This window comes from Corapipo altera, unplaced genomic scaffold (assembly GCF_003945725.1).
Source record: "Corapipo altera isolate COAL_440 unplaced genomic scaffold, ASM394572v1 44, whole genome shotgun sequence".
Lineage (NCBI taxonomy): Eukaryota > Metazoa > Chordata > Aves > Passeriformes > Pipridae > Corapipo > Corapipo altera.
Window position 1 is genome coordinate 13,592,260 of NW_020884880.1, and position 21,635 is coordinate 13,613,894.

Here is a 21,635-nt window from a genome sequence, read left to right on the forward strand (position 1 = left end):
TGTTGAGACACTGATAGAGGTTGCCAAGAGAAGTTATGGCTGCCACATCCCTTGAAGTATTCAAGGCCGAGTTGGATGTAGCTCTGAGCAACCTGGTCTAGTGAAAGGTGTCCCTGCCCGTGACAGGGGGCTTGGAATTAGATGATTTTCAAAGTCCTCTCCAACTCAAGCCATTCTATGACTCTGTGATTCTACGATTTTAACAGCTTGCCTTAGGACATCAAAACTGTGTCCAAAACATCTGTGCTCTGGCATCAGGAGAGTCTGGTCAGGTTTGTACCACAAAAATTAATTGATGCCTATTTCATTTTCAGTAGTTTTGATGCCAGTGTTCTCTAAGGTTTTTATGGCTGTTGTTTTTTCAGGTCTCAGAAAAATACTAGTAGACCAGCATGTAGTTTGGGCAGTGAACAGCTGTCCTACATGCAGTGGCTGGATCCCTGGTTGCTGCTGGGCTGCATTCACAAAGCTGTGGTTTACAACCTAGGTACATAGAGAAACACCTGGGCAACTCTTTCAAATAAATTAATTCTATTTATTGATGTATTTTAGGAAGTAGGTGAAAAATAATTTCCCTTTATTTCCCTCTTTCCCTCCCTTTAATTTGATCAATCCAACCAATGCATTTTCCTAAATCCATCTGGTCTATAATGCATTGCCAAATGTGAGGCCAAGTGAATTTACAGACAGAGCTTAAGGCACTTCCAGAATGACTGAAAATGAAGTATACTGCCAGTGATTGGACTAAAGAGAGTGTATTTTCAAGGACATTGTTCATATGATTTGGTTTCTTGTAGACCTCAAAGTACTAGGAATTAAGGGAAAAGTCTGGATTGTGGTTTCTTTGTGGGCTGGCAGAATCCCAGTTGAATAAAGTCAAGTCATCATGTGATATAACTTGCTTTTTATGAGACACTGCATGCAATGTGGGATTTCATATAACTTCAACATGATACTTTGTAGGGAATTTTTCCATGTGTGGTTTTTTAATGAGCTCTCAATTCAGTGGCTTGTTTCCTTCTCCACATGCGAGCAGTGCACAAGCTCTGTATCATCCACCTATAGACAGTGAATTTTGTGAGAAAATACAAAACCTTCTGTAATTTCCTTTGTTCTATTTCTCACTAAATTTTATGTAGCAAATTTTAAAAAAAAAAAAAAGTAGCTAGGGTACATGTAGCATTTTTTTCCTTTGCAGGTCACAGTGTATGCTCTCCAACAGAGGTGTGATACTGCCCCAGTTGAAATGAGAGCAAGCCTGCATAGCCATGGGTCGAGGCACATTGCTGTCCCATTAGAGCTGCCCAGAACTAGAAATGTGGACAAGTATGTTGTGATATACACCCACAGAGTCCAGCCTGCTAAGCAGTTACAACATAGGCAGCTCGTACAGCAATTCCAGGCAGCTTGTTCAATCCATCAGCTCAAGTGCAGTTCACAGAGCATGTGGGTTAATGCTCTGACCAGGTTACCTGGAGATTTTGGCACATGCATCTTACTGGATGACAGTAATAGAGAGATTAAAGCACTGCACATTAGAAGTGTCTTTTAAGTAGAATTTTGTAGTGGGAATAAATCAGTCCATTTAGTTCCATTTAGTATCTAGAGTTTCTACTACACAAGCAGAACATCTCGCTTACAGTAATATTCAAGATTGGACTTGGGAATGAACTACTACATCAGCTAGTTGCCTGAGCTATCTATGGAATAACAAATATTCATATCTTCTCAAACTCAGAAGAACCCTCTTTGTGCTAACAGATGGAGATGGTGAGCTTGATTCTTCTGCAAATTATATTTGAAGTAGAAGATTGCAAATAAAGGGACAGTGACTGAAATGTTAATATTTTTCCATTTTATTGCCCGTCTATTTTCCTTTTACATGAGTTCAAATACTTGAATAAATATAAGAATCATGACATTAATAAGAAAAAGGAGATTAAAAATTTCAGCCATCAGCAGCCTTTCTGAGTTTATATAAATTGGGTTAACAGTTGTGGAGGTTTGCACTCTAACACCACCACCTACTTTTATCTTGTCGGTGCTGCTAAGAATAATGTAGTATTTTGAATAGTTGTATTTTTAGAGATGTGTGCAAGAATCTAGAAAATGTCCTTGAATATTTAATATTCCAATAAACAGATGAAAAAATAAGTTAATTCAGTATTTGATAGCACTTTCAATCCATCATAACATACTCAGAGCTAACTGAGAAAAGAATATATTCCTATAAGTTTTTGTTATTTTTTCCTCCCATAAAAATTTAAAAGGTAAATTTGTGCATAGAAAATAAGTCTTGATTTTCTCATCTTCATATTACTTTAAAGAACACAAGTTCTGCATTATCTTCAAGGGAAAAAAACAAATACAGTAGAATTCAGTAAAACAGTATTTATTGCAACAGGGAAGATGCATTTTCCACAAGACTTAAAAAAGAGCTGAGGAAGTAGGAGAGGGTTACTTGTCTCCCTGCAAGAGAGAAACTGGCAAATAGGAAACAGTTCTATAATAACTCATGTGGGACTGTGGAGCATTTTGGATTAGCTATGCACCACAGGTAATACTAGTTTATCTTCTTATTAATGTTTTGTTCACAATTCAGTGTCTTTCAAGATGCTATCCATGGCCTTTTGGGGTATAATTACATTTTTCACTTGATCTGTAATTTAGTAGCTGGAACAAGAAGACAAAAGGTTATTTGGAATCAGACCTGACAGCCAGGAGGCCAAAGTGCTTACATTAGTCTGCCTTCTGACAGGTCTATGCCTCATGTTTCGCCTATGCATGTGTTTGTGATATATCTAAAAAGCAAGAAACTTAGTAAAAAGGATTCTCAGCCCACACATAGGTACAGGCAAAACACACAGTAATGAGCATTGAACTGTCTTTATTTTCAGCAGGATACCTTTATTTTTTTTTTTTTGGCTTGCTTTCACTGAACTTGATGAAAACAACTGTCACACAGAGCATCAGAGGATGCCTTTTTCCTTCCATTAGCAGTGCATATTCTGTTGAACTTGAATCCATGTTATTGAGCTGGTGGTCTGCCTTACCATTTTTATACAGCCCAGTTGGTGAGTTCATCAGTGGTCCTGTTGCCTGGTGTATTGAAAATCTGTTGTGTTGATGTGTTTTGCATTTGATAGACAAAATAGTGGGAAGTTCTTCAGTATTCAGCCTTCACCACTATAGAGTTAAATGCTGTACCCAGATGGATTAATGTTTGCATCTCAGCAGTAGGAGAGATCCCTTCTCCTGGCTTCCACTGAGTCCTTATCTCCTCTGCTATTGCACAAATGGCTTTACATGTTGACACTTTCTTCGATTTCCAGAAAGGAAGGCAAAGATACACAAACAGAGACTTTAGGACAGAAATGCAGATCTGTCTTGTTCAAGAGTCATGTGTCAGTGGCTGTGGTAATTAGGGTTGTTTTGTAAATATGGTCTCATGATGGTTTATTTGTAATAGTGATATTGATGCACAATGTATTTTGTATACCTAACTGCCCTCAGAAGTCAGTTTGTAGAGGAGTGGGCTTGGTGAGAGGATGTTAAGGAGACACACTTGTGCTAGTGGAACTGTCACTGAAGGTCAGGGTTGTACCGAAGCATGTGTCTGTGACAAGACAAGACAAGATCAGGCCTATTTTTGCATAGTAGTCAGGGCCAGTGAGGTGTTGCAGCCAAAGCCTGGGATAAATCCCAAAAGAAAAGTACAGCCTCTAGCAGATTTTCCTTTCATTAACATCTCTTTATTGATCTCAGTGGCAAACACAGAAAAGACAGCTATTGGGAAAAAACTACAGAGCCATGAGAGACAGAAACAATAGCAGAAATGGCATTAAAAAGCTTTTAAAAAATTGTTTAGTGTTCTCAATCATCAGCCTTTTTTCCTTGAACATTCTTCTGTGGCACAGTGTCAAAGTCAAAACATTTTTCCTTAATTAGACTTTTATAGAGGTGTTGATAGTTGAGACTTCTGGATCTAAAAACTGCAGAATTTTTAAAACATCTGTATAGGCAAGAGTAAAACAAATGCAGAAAAGATAGTGCTAGAAATTTCATCAGATTGAGTTGCCAAAGCCTGAATTTCCAAATTCCCCTGACTTTAAGGAATCTTCACTCAGGTGAGTAGATAAGCATGTGATTTACATTTAAACGTAGCAACACAGGGATGTGGTGAGACACTGACTGTGGACAGTGAGGTAGAAGCAAAGCACAGGTTTGAACGTAGCAGTTTTTGGCTCTTAGTTCATCCCTTGGTTCAAAAGGTCCCACTACCTCAGCTTTGCAGCTCTGAGTAAGATTTCACAGTGTGTGCTTAGGAGGGACTTACTAAGTAGAGTGTCCTTTTTCTAGTTAAATATTTTGCAACTTTCTCATCTATGACTTTGCTAAGGCCTCATGGGTGTATCTCCGGCAATGGTGCTTTGAGCTTTACCTTCTTTAGCTTTGGGCCCTTCCATTCGGTCTAATTACTTGCTTTTACAGGGCTTTACTTTTTCCTCTCAAAATCAAGCTTGAGAACTTCTGGTGGTGTAATAAAGGAGTCCAGGGAACTTGTTCTGGCAAAGGACACTGTCCAAGCCAGAAGCTGAGGAGAGTGGTTTTGAAATACAGTCTCTGAAAAGAATTACAAACATGAATGTGGTTAGATTCCACATCTTCTGAAGGAGATACTTCAAAACAAGGAACTGTTGTTGAATCTGAACATGTGGTTTGTATATGTTCAGCCTCAGTAATCAATTTTTTCTCTATTTTAAATCTTTTTAAAAATGCAAGAGCTGTACTGTCACTTCAGGGGAAGTTCTGCTGCTCTGTTCAGAGCAGCAATAAAACTGAACATTGTCTTCCAATAGTGCAGTCACCTCAGGCCGTGCTTCAGCCTCTTCTACCGGGCAAGACGGACAGGAGAGGCAGTGATTTGCAACCAGCCTGTCTGCACTCCTGAGCTGATGAGCAACAGGAATATTAAACCACTGGGTTGTTAGAAAGCCCCATATACTAAATGCTACAAAGAGTCACCATCAGTTTACCCCAGAAGACGAGACATTGAATTACTTCCATTGCCACCCTTCAGTGAAGGGGAAGTTTCAGCAATTGGCCATCACTGATAGAAGAAGAAATTCAGATGTCTGGACCTTAGGAAGAGGCAACACCAAGTTCTGACATACTGTTCCATCCTTTGCTTGTCCATGAGATGACCAAACTTGATAAAAATCGTAGCTGTGTTGTGGCTAGTCTAATCCCAGAGAAGGAAGAGGGTGTTAGCACCAGCTCTTATTTTTACCTCTTCCCATTGGATATTTACAAATCTTTCCCACTGTTTAGATACCACCATGAAGGGCAGGAAGTCAGCCTCAGTCCCACTTCTGAAACTTGAATCTCTCACATGGGATGAAATGACAAATAATTTTGGCACAAAAGGGACCTGAGGTTATCCAGATTCTGTTGCAAAGAGAAGCACATGATCAGAAATGTGACTTCCTGTTGCTGCTGCTAAGGAACAGAGCATTAATAATTTCTTCTGACAAGTGACATCACTTCCAGAGAAGCAGCAAGAGAAAAAGTAAACATCAAAAATATGAAATAAATAAATATCTGTCTACTGATAGATCTTAGTATCCATTGACTTCTCTTTTTGTTTAAACAATGTAGACACATTTTTAAACAAGCTATCAAGGATCAAACTTGTGAATTATGGGAGGATTTACAGAAATTGCCTTCTTATCTGTCTTTAGTCTTAAGTGGTGATATTGAAGGCACAGCAACAAGTAGAAAGAAGTCTTCCAAATTCAGAAAAAAATGGCTTTATCTTACAGATACATACATAATATATAATAAAGCTAATATATAACAGCTAATATGTAATATTAAGCTACAGTATTTATTTTCAGGAACAGCCCTTTAAAATATCTGGGAATGTTGACAAATGCTGTGCTTACCATCATTTAAAGGAACAAGATTATTAAGAAATAAAACTAATTATTTTTGGCCTCAAATGTATACCGTAACTATTATATGGATATTGAATATCACTAATATGCGAATGTGAAAATTACAGGAAGCAAAAGAAATTCTGGATTAAGATACTGTTGGAGCACGTTCTCCGGCAGCTTCCATGATCTAGAGGCTAGTGTAAGATCTGCCTGCCAAAAACAGACATTCCAGAATCAGAAGCATTATTTTTGTGGAATATATAAAATTTTTTTTACTTCTTACAATAACTTTTAAGGAATTCTCTGTCCATAACATCTCTCTTTTTTCTTGAAAAACAACACTTTTTTTTTAGTGTGTATTCATACACACGAATAGAGAAAAAAGCATTGGTGCTGTTGTCATTGCCCTTTTTTAACTTCCTTAACAAGGTCACCCAGGCTGGTTGTGGAAAACCCTCACTGGGGAGTATTTTAATATTTTGCTTTAGGTGTGTGGCAATCTCAGCTTTTCCCTTATTAACTAAAGGAATTATGGGCATCGCAACGTGTTGGTCATTGTAGGATTAATCAGAGCAACATCAGAACTGACAGTTTCTACAAGGTTGCTCAGCCCTTGCTGCCTTGTTTCAGAAGTCAAAGTGGAAATGGGGACACTCCTGAAGATCTGGAGAGAAGAATGCTCAGAAAACATATATGAAAATCTTTTTAACCCAGTACATCTCCTTCCCTAAAGCACATGCATATGAGGAGGCATGCTCTTCTATGTGTAACTTTTTTTGGAAGAGGAGCATGGAAGGAAGAGGAAAAAAAACTGGTCACAGCAGAGATCCAGACTGGAAAAAAGGCAATTCAGAGCTGCTCCATGAAAAAAAAGATAAATGCACCTTTTCTTTGGGAGCCAAAAAAATCAGAATTACTGAAAACACAGGTTGCTTTGTGTTTTTCTCAACCTTCTTCATTCACTGGCAGCAAGCAAACATGTTGAGCCTCAACATTTCAGGTCTCAGACTGGGGTTCTATGCCGGGATTCTGCCTGCAAAGTTCTCAGGTGTTGCTCTGAGTAATCTTGGAGTAAATGACATTGAAGACAACTTTTGCCCCAGTCAACTGTGATAAAGTGCAGCAAAGGTTCCAAATTCAATTCCTATATAAAATTGTCTCTCTAAAGCATCCTCCAGTAGGGATTTTGCCTTTACACACAAAGAATTTAAAGACAGAGATCTTCTTGGAAAAATGTCACTTGAGAAACCAACAGATTTGTCTCCAATCTGAGTCACTGAAATATCTCCCCCCTTATCTTGTGGTTTTTCCTTTAATCATTTTTATTTCTTTTATTTAAGCTATCACCATAAAAACCACGCTATGCCACCCTTAGTTTTCCTCATTATTTCCCCTCTTGCCTTCCCAGGACAAGAAAAAGTCTTTCTTTTGGCTTTTTCCCACTCTATGCTTCAGAAACCCCAACACAGATACCCTGGTTTCCACCTATGGAGCACCGGCACAGCAAAGGAAAACGGTCACCTTCTCCCGCAGCACAGAAGATGCAAGAAGGACCAGCAGCAAAGGGGTTAAAGGGAGTCCCATAGCAAAGATATGCAATGCCTTGAAATTTTAAGTACTAAAATCTATGAATATATTAAAGAATAAATCTCTGAAATTCCAGATACTTCCTGTTGACACAAAGCACTTGGAGCCAGTTACATAGAGGTTTTTTTTCTGTGAGCCCTGGAATCGGAGATGCCTGGTTTCCTATTCACTAGTGTTCTGTCTTTCTGCACACCTTACTCCCACTTCAGTAAGCCCAGTCGTCCCTCCAGACCTTTCATACATCCATTCCTCACCCCCATTTCTCCTCCTTTACCCTCTTCTCTCCTTATTTCTTTTCACTACCTGTGAAGGAGGCAGAAGACACTGCTTCCAGTCTAGTCAGGAGAGAGAGATCACAGGAGCTCAGACTGCATCTCACCTCAGTCCAGCTACCAGATTTCATGGTATTTATACTCTTGCTCCATCAATTTCAGCTAAAATCAGTCAGCAGGTTCAAAAGTTAGTCAGGGCAAGTGGCAGAAAAGATTGACATACACTTCAATCATGCTTCTAAGGCAACCTGGCTAATTTGAGGCTGATATTACTTTTTAGTTTTAAAAATATTTTTTTAAAGCTCCATAGGTACTGTTTCCAGACATATTTTTTACCTTCCTGAAAGTGTAAATGTAGTGATAAAATACACCTCTACCTTTTTTTTTTACCCTATCTTTGTAAACATACTGCAAAATACGTGGCTGCAGGGGCTCCACTGGTTTCCACTAGTGCCATACAGTCTGCTTTTGGATGTTTGTGACTTGCCAACTTATTATATCCCACAGACTGGCTTCAGGTGGCTTAAAAAGAAAAAAAAATCCAAATTTAGCCTTTTTCTGAATACTACAGCTGTAGCTGACTGCAATTCTCACTACTTGATAGCTGCTGGGAGAAAATGTGCCTGTGTGTGAGCTGAGCACCTCACCAACTGTCTGAGACCTGCTCATTTAAAATTGTGAGGTGGCTGACTCCTTCCTCTCCAACAAGTTTCTGGTGTTTTTATAGGGGGGGGGAGGGGGAGGGGGAGGCTTTATTCTAGCTGTTCCTTGTGCTGTTGAGTAACATAGGTCTTCCAGACTCCTCCTCTCTTTTCGAGTGGACTGAAAGGAAAAGAACAATTGCTCCTGCCTTTGGCACCTGGGAATAGCAGCTTTTGAAAGGGCAAAGAGCCCCTATCTTTACCAACAGAGGCTAAAATTGAGAGAATCTCTTTCCTTTTCCTCTTCTATGAGAGATCACTGAGAATATTCTCATTTTTACCTCCTTCAGTCAAAATGGGGACTTGGGATAGAAGGGGCATCACCCTTCTGTGATGGAGTTAGGTCCCTAGCTGAGGAGCACACACTGCATCCTCACAAAAACAGTAAGAAGGGACTCCAGAGTAGGTCTTTTTTTTGTACCTGAGTAGACCTTGTAACATTCAAGACAATCTGTTTTGAACCACTTTGCAACATCCAGTTCCCCTCTGAGTTCCATGTGCTCAGCCGTATGAAAAAAAATAGCTCACAAAAACATGCATCAAGTGCTTCCAGTTTGGTTTGCTTTAATTCTCCAACTTCTAAAACTTGTTCTCCATTTTTCTGACTGCTCTGATTCCAAGATAGATTGAGCTTCCTTCTCTTTTTTAATGAGACTGTTCTCCCAGTGAGTTACTGTCTTGGTTGTTCAGAGGAATAAATGCCTGATCTTCTCCATTTGAAAAATGCTTCTGCTCAGCCTCAACCATTTGGCTAGGAGGTTTCCACATCACATGTCAAGCTGGCTTTTCTTCTCTGACTGCAGAAAATTGCATACATGAGGTTGAGGGAAAGTACAAGATTTTGACAGCACATAGAAGATTCCAGCTAATTTAGTTCATTGGGAATTTTTCTACACAGCGCTTTTCTGTTGGAAAATGCCAACTCCTTGTGGAGGAGGCTCACTTCCAACAAATTGCTCACTTTAACAGATACAGCCTGAAGGAGCCCAAGGTCGAAGAGGCCACACTCAGGCTGATGCCCAACATGGTGGTATTTGTACCCCACAACTCTCTCCCTTACAGAGCTTAAAAATTCTGGGTCCTAGAGTCTCATCATTGCCTGGCTGTCAGCAAAAAAATTGTGAACATTCATTGATGCCTTCATGCTCTTCGTATGATTCACCCATTCACAAAGTTATTGCCTGCTCCTTGCTGAGCTGTGCTGGCTCATACTACAGATGTCTGTCATTTTTTTAAGCTTTGGTGCAGTCTGGGCAATTAACTATATTGGGGTCATTGGGGTTCCCCAGTTCATATTTTCAGCTAGGGAAAGAGGTTCACATTGTTACAGGAGTTGAAAGAAAATAGATGAAAGAGTCAACATTAAAAGAGCTTTGAAGGCACAAAATTAAGTTAAGGAATGCCAAACAGGGGGTCACCAGTACAACCTCAGCTGTACCTTTACATGACGGTAGAGGTTTTAGTTACAGAATCTCGTTTCTTTCATGTGGGGTTCCTGCTTCGCTCAGTGAACTGGAGAAACTTTGCTCAGCTAAAGCAGCATGGTTATATAGTTAAACATGCTGTAGTCCTTGGGTTGGATTCAAGGAGTTTAAATGCAAGAAGAATTTCCACATTTTGCCTTCCTCTGAATGCCACAGCTATAGCTGACTGCTATTTCTACTGTTTCCACTTCTTGGTGATTATTAAGTCATGGCTGTGGGTGAGTGGGTGACTGTGGGTGAGCAGTTTTGCATTGCTATTTATGGAAGTGAAAGGCATGTGATTAAAAGAAAAAAAGTCTACTGCAGTGATGAAACTGGTTGAAAGTTGCACAATGGGCTGGATCACATTCCTGCCCAGAGCCCTCATTTTGTTTTGGCAAGTAGCTCAAACATGTTCAGAGGCTAATGAGGCTACTTCTACTACTGAGTGCACAAATTAGATTCTGCAGAAGTATTGAGTAAATGCAGGTGAAACTAATGAGATCTGTTGTCTAAATATGGAAAATGATATGCCCTATTAAATGTTATTTAAAAAATGCAAGCTGCAACTCCAATCAGGTGCCAAAAATGAGAAAATATTAATTTAATGAGTCAGCCTCTTGTCAATGAAACAGGAATAATACCAGCCTTTTGATGAAAACTGTCGTGCAGCATCCAGACTCCATGGCTTCCCAATTCCCCATTGAGCCAGGAGGCAAAGAAGGGTCGTCAGCATTCAGGATTCGGAAGAGTTTGAGAGGAATGTGCATGATGTGAACTAGCTTGGAAAAAAATAGTCTGCACTCATGTAAACACAGACAGCATCGTAAGACTTCAAGGGCCATAGCTCAGCTTGAATTAAGACAGATCTCTCTTATTTAATATTTAGTGTTAGGAGGATGAAAGAAGAATTGCCCTAGAAAAATCAGTTTTAAAATTCTGCTGGATGCTGGGATTTCACTTTAGAGATAAATAGGGATGTTCTTTTCTTTGCTTTGCACTTCAAAGATTTACATACGTGACAGGGAGTAATCAGCTGTTTGCTGATTGCAAGTCAGTGTGATGGAAAAATAGCCACCAGTTTGCTCCATAAAGTCATGGGAAGAAACAAATAAAACAAATGACACAGGGAATATTTGATGTTTTTTAAGAGCACAATGTGGCTCAGTAGAGCATTTCTTACTACCAAGGGTAAGACAGTGGTCTGCCAGCTTTGTGGTTGCTATATGTAAAATTCTTTAGTCAGAATATTGTAAGAAAAAGAAAGGAAAATTAATCAGTTTTTTCAAAAAATGCTTTGGAGGGTTTGTCCCTAGTCCATGCTTACTCCCTCAGTTTGTCACTTCCTATCATCCAGAAGCAAGTCTCTACTCATCTCATAGATATCCCAAGGATTACTATTAATATTTTCTTCTCTTACTACTATCTCTTTTCTATAAAAGCATTGATGTGTACTAGGCACTTTACATACAAATAAGGAAGCAAGTTACTTTTCCTGGAAACTTGCAATCAATTGGGGTTTGCCTGAAGTGGGGTAAAATGAATCTATCTAGGCTGTACTTATTTATCTATTACTTGTAACAATTTATCTTTCATGCCCAGCTGTGACAGGTCTTGTTTTACAAAAACTAAAAATGTAGTAGGTGATCCACAGCAGAATCTAAGCATGACCTGCAGCTGGAATGGTATTTTCAGGGAGAAAAAAACAACCAACCAACCAAACAATAAGCCCCCTCCCAAAAAAGATGTTGATAGATCAGTCTCACTTGGTACTTTTTCTTGCCATTCACCCTCCAAAATCCAGCCATCTCAGAAACCCATCCAAGTAGATGTTTCTAAAGCCTGCCAGATGTATATGTTAGAAGGAAGTGGAAGAAGCAAAATTCCCAGTGCTGATGGAGAACCAGTGGGAAGAAGTGAATCGCAGAGAACCCTGCACAGATGCTGGGTGCTCTGAGCATCCCATCCCCACCAAGAAGGCTGGTGGCTACAGCCTGTCATGCAGAGCCTCTGTTGGATGCTCCAGGTTTGCTCCTAAATGGTGTGGAAGTTGGTTCACCCTGAAGGTGGTAAAACAAGAAAGACTCTTGCAAAGTCTACATGAGAGAAAAAAAGTTCACATCCTCACTGGCATTTTAAATTATGTAAGGCACTACTCTTCCCTGATGGCTGAGCAGGAATACTAGCTCTAATAAATTCCTCTAATTGCTGATTCATTTTAGGGAAAGGTGATTTATCTTCCTTGGGTAGACAGCTTTGGTTCTTATTTACCAAACACTCTTGCTGACACAGCTGCTCGAGATAGCTATTTGAATAGTATAATTCCTAGCACAATCTTTTTTCAAACAATAACATTTGAAAAATATGCAGGAAGAATAGGTGACATGTTTTGCTAGAAAAAAATCCAGCTTTCTTTTGATTTGACTATGAACTTAAATCCATATGAAAAAAACATGTCAGTCTTTCTAACTGCTGTCCTTTTCCCCTATATATCCACTACTACAAAATACAGTTGTGTGGGACTGTAATATCCAAAATTGGAAGTCCAAAAATCTAAATATTTGCATATTTCTGTGAAACATCCTGATAACTATATTTTACCTGTACACAATTTAGCACAATGACGTCTGGTTGAGAGACAGACTGGGGGTATGTGAGGGTGGTATTTACTGTGCATGGTTCTGGTTGACCTGCCAAGTCTTTATTTTGTCTTTAATACATTTTTCAAATATGGAAAACTAATTAAATTTAGATATAGAGATTTTTCTCTATTGATATGCATATTATATGCATATATAGTATGTGCATAGGATTTGAAAAGATATATACATATGCAGATGTACTAAAGACAAATAGTTAATGTTATATTACATGTGCATAATAGATTCATAAATATAAAATCCTCTCACTATTCTTTGGTTTCTGTGCAGATTTACAGTCTATCAAATGGATTAAAGCCTGTGGCTGTTGCATAGTGAAGTAGGCAGCTGCTCAATATTTATTTTTATCTTCATTGCTGAAAAAGTAGACTCACTGCTCATTAAATTAGTCCTGGTTCTTCCAGTAAGCACAGTCTATCTCCTTCAGCAGGAGTTCAGGTCAGAGATATTTGGAAGCTTTCCAGCAACACCTAGGGTTTTTTTCTTTTTTATTTTTCAGAAAATGTATGTAAGAGCCTGAAATGTTTCATTCAAAAGAAAAAAAATATTTTACTGAGTTAAGAGACCATATGTATTCACACCTCACACCTCCACCCTCAGCATTCACACCTCACCACTTCCTTGGATTTCTTTGGGTGTCCTCAGCCTTGGTTTAATCTGCCTGATAGATGGGCTAATTATGTTGAAAGCTAATGATGCCTGGGCCTTAGGCAGTCTGCCATTAAGCTGAGAACCCAAACCACAGTCTGGCTGGCAGATCTTCCCCAGGCACAGCAGACCTGAAACTGGACCATTTTTGCCAGAAAACTCCTTCCATCCAAAGGCCACCATTTCCCCAGGGGTTTGAAATTTTGGAAAAAAGACAGATTTTACACAAAACAAATCCCTTGGTTTTTAGCCAAGTCTTGTCCATTCACCCTCTGATAAATCATCATATTAATCCACAACACCTTTATAATAACATTTGCCTTTTTCTGTTATGTTCATGGAATGACAGACTCTATGAATACATACATATATATATGTATATATGTGTGTGTGTGTATATACATATGCACACAAAATTAGACAAAAATATGTTGTCTGTAAGTAGGTAGATTTCTGTTGTGCCCAGAAGGGCAGGGAGGGAATTCTTCAGATAGTTCTTAGCTTTGGTATCTCTTGGCTTCTAAATGTTTTAGTTTGCAATCTATTTATAAAGTTAAAAAGTTATTTTAAAGATGTATTTTAATGGAAAGTCTAAGAACTAAACTACTTGTGATTTTTCAGTAGATATTCTAAAAATATTTTAGTTGTGTATGTGATATGGACTGCAGAGTTTTGCAATAGCAAGGGTTGGTTCTTGAGTAGATTGGGGTTTGTTAGGAATTACAAAATGGAGTATCAGATTATAAAATAATCTGCATCCCATATTAATACTGAAGGAGAACTCTAGATTCTTATAACCATTGAATACATTGACTGACCTTTGTTGTACACATTTCTCTCTTGAAATTGTGCTGGTTTATTCACTAAAGAAATAAGAGATCTGGTTATTCTGGGCAAAACAGGGACAGCAAGGAGAAAAACCTTTAAATTAAAACAGGATTTCTACTTCTATCTTCTGCTTCATTTGCGTATTAATCAGAAATTCAGCACTTAAGCACAGAAAGGAACTTTATTACTTGGGGTATTACATATAGTGCACTTTTAAAATACTCAATTTACTGTTGGGTCCTTGCTCTGATATTTGAAATTTCTTTACAGTCTTAAATCTCTTGCGGTTATGTTTCATTTCATATTTTTTCTTTTGTGAAAAAAAGTCCCTATTACCAAGGTGGGGCAGCTCTCTAGAGTGTAAGCTCTTCAGGGCAGGGAACAGTCTCTTGCTCCATGTTTGTACAACATCACTGTTGCCTTGACCTGGTGAAAGGCGCAAGCTCCTGTGCACTATTACAATGCAAATAATAAACACTACTGAAAAATAAAGAGTCTGTTCGGTCAATTGGCGTCTTACCCAAGTATGAACAGAGGGAAATTAGGTGTCAAAGTCAATGCTCTGCGTTACGGGTTGTTTAGCACACAGTGACACTTTAAAATAGTAATGAGTTTTATAAATTAACTGTGCAGCTACTTGATAATTTGCAGACTTTAGAAGATTTGCTGATGATAAATATGATGACATTTCTTGTTAACCATAAACAGTGAGACTGTACAGATTTACCAAACAAAGGAAAATTCTTACTCTCTGAACCTGCCCTAAAGGGCTTCTGTAAGTATAAATCACTGTAAACTGCAGAATTGCTAAAGCATGCAGTGACATACTTCTGTAAATGCAGAGCATCTGATCATTCAATTCACTACATGAATTCCCATACAGGAAACTGAAGAGGGCATTTTTTTTTCCTAAAAAAATAAGTTTTTCTAGGCAATGATTTATGTGTAGTAGTGATTCCAGACATCTTAGAGAATAAAAATGAAACTTTATGAGCCAAATTAGCTCAGCAAATATTTTTCTCATTTGATGCTTCTTATGGTTATGGGACCAGAGTCATCTCAGCTGCAGATGAACAAGAAATTGTGGGAATATTGATAATATGGATAGCATATGTAAAACTGCATTGAGAATAGCGGTCCAGATGTGTTCGGTGGGATGGATGGCCCATTTCTAATGTGAGACAGGCAATTACACAAGAGCAGGAAGCAGAAGGTGAAAAATATACAGGGTAGAAGTCTGTCATAATGAGATGGTAGAGATCACTGTTTAGAGCTGGTGCCAAACTACAGAAGAGTCTCAACTGAACATTCACGGAATCCTTCTTCTTTCCAAGTGGAATTTTTTGTCATTCAAAAGTAGGAAATAAAAGAACGGCTGTTGTAAGTTGTCTTTGACATTCTACTTTTGGAGGAGGAGTGTTTTAGGCATTACTCTGTCTACCCAGAACAACTTTCTGACTGCCTAGATAATCTGATACAGAAAAATCTTCCAGAATCACTACTGTTCTTCACTTGTAGGTTAAACTTCACACAGCATTGGTCCATGTGAAACCAAGGAGCTAATCTCCTTATCGCTGACTGATCTCCAAGGTTCTTCTGATCTAATTTGTGCTTTTTAAGTGATGCCTCTCCACCCTAGTCCCTTTCCCTTGCACATGATGTGCCAAATCCTGGTACTTGGCCCTCATTGTCTAGATATAAAGAGGTGCTACCTGGATGGTTCCTAACTCTTCCCCTTATCAGTAAACACGTATTTTTTCAAACTGCTGAGATCGTCATTGATGAGACTGTCAGTGTAAACAGCTGGGGGAACACTATAATTGCTTTTCAGTGGCTTTATTGTTAGCTGAGGAACCACTTGTTCATTTCCAGGTGCTATTTCTTTGTCCCCGGGCTCCCTGGGACAGATGTTCCCCCTTGTCTCTGACCTGCAGAGCCCATGCAGCTGCAGCAGTACAGAGATGTAGGGCTTTATTTCACCCACATCTGCTTTATTTGGATCTTGTAGATGGAGGCAGTGGTGTGGAAGTCAGTGGCACAGACAAGTTGTAGATAACTTGGAGCTAAATCCAAGTGATGTGGTGAAGCCACCTGGAAGTCTATTGGGGATCATAGCTGCTCCTTCGAGTCCCGGTGTTTGTCTACAGAGTGTTACTAGGGCCTGCAGCTGAGGGTATTGCTACACCCTCCACTGCTCTTCAGCATTTATAGGCACTTAAGGGCTCTTGTTTGTTTACCCTGCATCTACCTGGGGATTGCAGTGGTTCTCGTTAGAAACATTTGTTGCCACCACAATCTGCCCCACTGCTCCTACCAGCTGCTTGTCCCTAAAAACCAAGATAGAAACCAGTTTTAAAAGCAACAGCCTCTTCAGTGGCTTGTGCATTGCAGAGCAAGTGGTTGTAAGGCATGTGTTACCTGTTGGTTTGCAATCAAATTTGCGATGTTAAGTCTTGGCTTAAACCTGTAAAGCTTAAGGCAATTTTTGAGTTGTTGCCTGGGGAAGTAACCTTTCTCTTCACAACATTTTGCCACTGCTGAAGTTAATGAAGAAGATTAGTTAAAAAAAAAAAAAAAGCCCAACTGGGAAGAAAAGTCTCCAGCTCTGGTGCCCTGCAAGTACCATGCAGCATGGAAGCCTGTGAAACTGGGATGCAAATGAAGTGTGGAGCACAGGGAAAACGGAAGCAACTGGCTTGCTTTCCATGCCATTCTTGTAATTCTGTGAAATTACTAAGAACCCAAGTTGGCAAGTAGCAAAAAATTGCTATAAATTAAAATAAAACAAGGGCAGCATGCAATCATGATGATGCTGATAGAAGTTGGCAGGTCATTTAATGAAATCTCCCTGTATTACAGCAATAGTAAACCAACTTGTTAAACTACTGAAAGCAAATTAGATGGTTTTTAAATGAAGTGAAAATGTGTTTAAGTGATAAATTGACTTACTTTGTTTGAATGGACAATACAGTGCTCAGCTTATTTTTCAAAATGTAGAACCAGTGAGCTGTTATTTTTAGTGTTGCAATAACAAAATTAAAGTTTTGTCTAATTTGGAAATTATTGCAATATAAATGGAGACAATTAGTGTGGTGCGAAAATGTAGCGCCCAAAAGGATGTGCATGAAACTATGGTTTTCTCTCAGTGCGGTGAAGTCTGATTTTAGTTGTCTTGTGCTCTGGCAAGTTTTTTGACTGGTTTGTGTAAATACAAGGTTTAAAATGCTGCGTTGTTGGCTCCTGGCTGAGTAAATTCTTCATTAATGCCTTCTATTTTAAGTGTGTCTGTGCCCCCCACGGGGGCTGAAGTGCAATACTTTGCAAACAGCTGAGAGCCTTTCTAAGGCATTCCTTCAGGGACACTTCTCGTCCATCAGCCTTCACAAGGGCATGGCTGTGGTGTGGCTCCTTCTTCCCTCAATGGCTAGGTTAAGCCTGTATTTCAGCTGAAGTCCCAAAAGAGCAAAAACGAAAGCAGAAAATGGCCATGATTCACATCAGCCTTCTAGGACACAAGTCTTTTGTTATGCTTTTCGAATAGGAGAATGAGATTCTTTTCTACTTGAAATTATAAAGTATTTAGAGATGTGCCTTTTGTTTTAATAGCAGAAAAGGCATTCTTGGTGGGACTGAGGCTGTCACAGCAGATTAAAAGAGCCCAGAGGAGCAGCTGATTAACAGAAAGAAAATTAACGTAAAGCCCTTGTGTCTCTCTGTTGAGCTCGTACAGAGGAATACAACTTGCTCAGCAGTCATCGTTAGAAGATCACCTTTAAAACTAACATTTTATCAAAGTGGAGGGTTATAACACTAATAGGTAATTTCTGCTTGTTTGTTTTTACTTTCTTCTGAATTGTGATAAAAGTAGAACACTTAACTTTTCATGGCCAAGCATGAAGGAAGCAGGATAAAAGGCAGAAAAGGATTTAAGTTAGATTGACTGAAACTGTTCCAACTACTTTTAATGTTTTATTAACTGCTTTTAAAAAAATGTTTCAAACTTGAAGCAGAATATTGCTTTTTAAAATATTTCAAACTCGAATGTTTCCACATTTTAAAAAAAATGTAATTTGGGTCTTGGTCAGAACTTCCCTGGGCAAAGTTTCCGGTCTGATGAGTCACATATTCTGCAACGAAGTATTTCCCTGAAAAATCCAACCCCAGGTTCAAGCATACTGACTGATAAGATGTTCTGCTCTTCAGATTAGCAAATAAAACATGATAGTACTTTATAAAGCAAATGAGTCATCACTCTTTTTAATCATCATCTCTGGTCTAACTCTACGGTTTGCTGAATGCCTTCAGCTCTGAATTAGCGGCAGTGGAAGATGTGCAGCATGTTTTCGGTTCAAGGCCTTCCACTTTATGCTGGTGTTGCCATCATCATTGCTGAGACAGTAAAACTGTTTGCTGGCTACAGCTGTGCAAACCAACTGAAAGTCACAGGTTTGTTCTAGAACTCTCCCAGATAGAACTGATTTGTACAGCTGTGGCTGAGGGAATACTCTGAACCTTCCTCTGGATGGTTTTATGCAAGAAGAAAAGGCTTCACTTGGTTCTTTGGGCAAAACCACAAACAGACAGTGACATCTCCCTCAGATGCTGATCTACACTTCAGAATAAAACCATCCTCAGGTCTGAGCCTGGTTCAGCTGCTGGGGCTGGGGCAGGAGCTGCACTGGGCCACTGGCAGGTGGCAGGTCCCAGCCCCAGCTCAGCCTGCGTGGAGTGCATCTCTGCTGTTTGTAGATACTCAAGGAAAGAGGAAATTGCTTGTTTGGGAAAAAATAAAAACAAAACCAAAAAAACCTGGAAGGAGCTTTTTATTCTTTATATTCTTTGTGGAAGGCTTCATCTTCATGTAGCAGCATTTCTGCACATCTAGTGCCTGCCAGTAATATAAAGGGGGTGGTAGCAGCTACGTGGCCACTTAGACAAGTGTCTTCAATGAGACATCTGTTGCAAAGCAAAAATCCCTGCTCTGCAGAAAAACATTGGAGCAGATGGCACCAAGTACAACACATACACAGAGGCCAAATTCCCCTGTCCCAAACAGTAACCAGGTAATGTACTTAAGATAATATATAAATTCAGATAAACACCTTTGGCGTCTGGTGATCACAAAAAAAAGAATTCATTGATTTCATAGATCCGGAGCTGAATTCAAGGCAGAAAATTGACTACAAAGCTAACTACCAGAACTAAAGATTTGTGCTTTTTTTGTTTTGTTTTGACTTAAGTGGGGCTATGAGATATGGATGAAATCTTTTACCTACAAAATGTCATAGCAAAATTGACCCTAATAGTGAAAATCACTTACTCGGATTTATGTTTCCCAACTATATCTTATGAACTCCTAATCACAAGTGAAGCAAAATTAATAAGCTTTAAACTAAGTTACTGCAGTTGAACTACAGGCATGGATAGAGGTAGGGCACAGTACCAGTCTTTCTTTTAGAGTACTTTAGAAATGCTGCTGCTGATAGGACAGTATCTATTCAGATTTACTAAACAGCTGTTGAAGAATATAAATATTAGAGTGATGGTAACTGTATATTTCAAAAGAAATGTCTTTCACTCTGCAAATGCAAACTTTTTCCTTTCTTGGGCAGAGTCAACTACAGTCTGAGTTCATGCCAGTCGTAGCCCTGCAGGTCCCATGAATAAAATCCCAGCCTGGGGAGTGATGTCATTCCCTCAGTTCTTTTTTAATCTCCTTTTTGTGCTGAGAGCAGCCATCTGTCCCCGTCCAGACAATGACAGAAGCAGCTGTGCACGGTGTGCCATCAGGAACAAAAGCCTTTGCTTCATACCAGAGGGCAGTGGGCTGCAGGTCAAAGGGGGTTATAAGGATATCAGGGTCAAATGACACCTGTACAGAAAAATAAAATGAGGATTATATGGCCTTTATTCACTAGCAGAAAAGTGGGGTCAGTCTTTGTCTGAGTGTTTCTCTGATGGCCATGGGAATGTGTATGTGTTTTCAAGGATAGCCGCACCACAATTTACCCTCAGAGTAATCGAGTAACAAAGACAGCTTCAAGCAAAGGGCAAAGCAAACACAATACAAAACAATTATTTTGAAGGGAAAACAAAACAGCTTGGATACATTCTGGTACTTTTTGCGAGTTCAAAGAGTGTGATTTCAAGTGGTTTGCATATCCTATAACATGCCCTTATAAAAAAGCACAGTGAACTGTGCTTTTCATGTGCAGTCCATAGCACACAGTAGTTCCCTTGCTGCTTTGTGGGAAAAGGGAAGCTGAGCGAGGGCCAGGCTGCTCAGAAACCTCATTCAGGAGAAGAAGTTGGTTATGCTTTGAGCGGCTTTTTCTGCAGGGTGAGTGGGAAGGAGCTAGAGGAGGGTACATACTCCATAGAATGAAATTGCCCATTCCTGCTTGTGCCTTTCTACTTTTCCATACGTGGTGCTAGTCCTAATCCTAATCCTGTCCCAGATATTCTCTCTCTGTGCTGGGTCCATTACAGAACAGAAGCTGATACAGGTGTAAACTATAGGAACCCTTTTTAGATAACAAGGAACGTAAAACTGGGGTAAAGTCCAGGCATATAATGAAATAGGTAAATGAATTTAGCAGAGTACAGAGTCTTCTGTATTTTGTTTAAGCCCTGTTCACATGGATTCCTTTCTGTTTCTAAGCAAACATGCATTTTGAAGCCAGAGATATAGCAGGAGTCATGCAGGCTTACCACTTCTTTTGGGATGACAGTCCAGGATTTGGCCCTGTCTGTTATTAACAGGGTGACGTTCCAAGAAGTTGATGGGACAGAAGCATGTATTTCACAAACGGGTAAGCTGTAAACACTGTATGCTCCCATCTCCAGGGAGCACATCCTGGGACATTCATGGATATGCATTTGAGCTCAGACAAGCCATGAGACAGCCATGACTGGGCCATCACCAAAAACAGTGATCCCTTCCATGCCACAGTTCCACTTATGGATGTAGAAAATGATTCCCTATTGCCTTCCTTGGTTTTTTGCAATGCAATTCAAAAAGGATACTGAAATAAAAATTCAGTCATGAAGCACATAATTTTTTTAAAACTAGCATTTCTCCCTTTTTTTGGTTAAGGGCTGTTGGTTCAGGCTTGTTAAAAAGTATTCTTTCAGCCTGAAAACCTTGTTAAAAAGTATTCTTTCAACCTGTTGTGTTCTTATTTGCTAATTGCCTACTTTGTTTCCTAAATGGCATGAATAAGTCCTTTCACCTTACATTGTCTACCTAGTTTATGCTTTTTTAGGGGAAAAAAGTCACAAGATGCTACAGTAAAACAGGACAGAAATATTACTAATGATGGAAAACACATGACTACATTTCTAGGTCATTGTACTGTGTAGTTTATCTGAAGGTGTTGTGACTGCTGAGCAGCAGTGTAATTCAGTCATGCACATTAAGTTTAAGACTGAAGCTTTAGAGTTCTTTTATGCCACCAAGAAACTGCTAAAACTTGAGAAAAATCCTGTTTGTCACTTGATGCTGATGTTGGCACTCTCCTGCCTGCAAATTGCTTAT

At 39.3% G+C, this 21,635-nt stretch overlaps 1 protein-coding gene across 1 annotated transcript in view; it reads left to right on the forward strand.

The window, feature by feature from the left end:
* CHN2 (chimerin 2) overlaps positions 1 to 21,635 on the forward strand; it is a 162,141-nt gene that overhangs the window by 107,999 nt on the left and 32,507 nt on the right. The gene's annotated exons all lie outside the window — the stretch shown is intronic.